Raw genomic sequence first — 2,554 nt, 5'->3', positions numbered from 1 at the left:
TACACCCACTTACAACCGATAGGTTTCATGTTATCAGGTAAAGTGGTGATAGTCCAAGTATTATTTTCTTACAAAGCACGTATTTCTGAGTGCATAGCATCCTGCCAAACTTGATATTGAACCACTTCTTCAAAAGTGTCAGGTTCACGAGTAGAAGCTATAGAAGCTAGAAAACAAGTGTTTACTTGAAATTTTTTTGAAAGAGACATACATTGACAATGGAAACCGAGTACTTAACTTAGAACCTTGTGTTGAAGATGTATTTGGACTTGGTAAAGAAATCGATGAGCAGTAGAAATCCTTTAACCACGTATTTGGGTTTTCTTGGTCTAGATGATCTTCTAAGGTCACTTTTGATGGAAGATATGGGTTTTGTGCCATTGGGGCTCATGACTTCTGATTAAGGCTCTATAGAGGGACCTAGAGTTTCATCGGTTGGTATTTCAAGAATTGAATCCTGTAACGGGTGTGACATGATAACGGTTCCTTGATCTTCGGCATGATCTATGGGCTTAGGCAACATGGTTACATCCTCTGTTTCTTCAATGGATTTATAAGAAAATATGTTTTCATGAAAAATTACATCTCTACTGGTTAAACTTTGATGATTTTCTAAATCATACACCTTATATGCCTTTTGTACTTTTGAATAGCCAAGGAAAATACGTCGGGCTCTTGAGTCAAATTTGCTTTTATTTTGGCTGGTGTCTGTTACATAACACAATGAACCAAAGACACGTAAATGTTTATAACTGAGTTTTTTATTATACAATTTTTCAAAAGGCATTTTTTCCTCAAGTTTGGGTGTTGGTGTTCTATTAATAAGATAAGCAGAGGCTAGAACACACTCACCCCAAAAACAGATTGGTAAATTCGATTGAAAACGGAAAGCCCGGGCTACTTCAAGAAGATGGCAATGTTTACGTTCAACTACCCCATTTTGTTGGGGAGTGTAAACACAGTTATGCTGATGTATTACACTGTTATCTTTAAAGAAGCCTTGGATCTCGTGTGAAAAGAATTTTGACCCATTATCAGAGTGAATGGTCTTGATCTGTTTAAGAAATTGAGTTTTCACAAGTTTAAAAAAAACTTTTATATGAGCAAAGGTTTCATACTTGTGTCTCATAAGAAAAACCCAGGTTGTTCTTGTAAAATCATCTACTATGCTTAAAAAATAATGTGCACCAAAAAAAGTGGACTTCGAATAGGGTCCCCATATATCACAATGAATCATGTCAAAAGCATTTTTTGTTTTAATTTCACTCAAAGGAAACTTTATTCTAGTTTATTTGGGTTTATTACAGGTATCACAATAATGAGATTCATCAAAATCAAAGGCTAAATTCAACTATGACTTTACTAATTTCATTCTTGAAGATGAAGGATGTTTGAATTGCCTATGCCACAATGCACGATTGGTTTTTATAGTGAGACAGACTTTGATATTATCGTTTAGTCATAGGAAGTTCAACCCATTTCTTTCTTCACCTTATCCAATCACCATCTTCGACTTCATGTCTTGAATAACACAAGAATTGGGATAAAAGGTTATTGAGCAATTCAAAGATTTAGTCAATTGACTTCCGATAGCAAATTCATTTTAAAGGAAGGAATACAGAGAATGTGATCCATATTAAACTGGGGAAGAAAAATTGAACCTTGATATGACAAAAGAATATGTTTACCGTTGGGTAATAAAACAGGTATATTGCATGCAATCAAGTTATGAAAATCAAGAGTTTTGGTTCCCATATATTGACTGGCACTAGAGTCGATTACCCAAACATGATTAGAGAAAACCATGAGTGGAGAAGTCATACATGCAAAGTTGACTGGCGCGGGCTGATTTTTTACAAATGATAGGATTTTATGATACTCGTCCATAGTGAATGCAGGAGCAATATTACTTAACCCATCACCCTTACGAGTAACATTGTGCATATCCGTTGAAGTGACTTGGAGATCATTGCAAAAAAATGCAGCAGCAGTGACCTGGAGGATAGCCTATCAGCTTGAAACACTTTTCTTTGAGGTGACCGACACCATTGCAATAACTACACACGGGTCAGTTTTGATGGCTACCACTGAATTTCTGAAATCGGGTTGTCGGTTCTCGTATGAAGTTATTTCTATAGGATATAGCTAAGGTCGTACCTGTCTGGCCATTGATCGGCATCGTGAACCTGGCTTCACGTTGTTTTTCTTCTTGAAGCATCAGTGCATATACCTTAGTCACATTGGGCAAGGGTTCAAGTAAGAGGATATGCCCTCTTATTGCATTATAGGAATCATTTAGTCCCATCAAGAATTGAATAACCCTTTTTCTTTGTAACTGATCAGAAAATATTTTCATTGAGCCACATTTGCACATTTGCACCTAGGAGTACGAACTCAGTTCGTCCCATAGAGATTTTATTCTGGTGAAATAAGTAGCGACTGACATGGTTTCTTGTTGCAGGCGACAAATAGAGCTTTGGATCTGATAGATCCGTGGTGCCAGACTTTGAGTGTACCTTTTCTGTAGCTCTTTCCATACCTCGTTAGCCATGGT

Source organism: Nuphar pumila, chromosome 3 (assembly GCF_984573655.1).
Source record: "Nuphar pumila chromosome 3, dmNupPumi1.hap1.1, whole genome shotgun sequence".
Taxonomy (NCBI): Eukaryota; Viridiplantae; Streptophyta; class Magnoliopsida; order Nymphaeales; family Nymphaeaceae; genus Nuphar; species Nuphar pumila.
Note: the sequence above shows the minus strand (reverse complement) of the source record.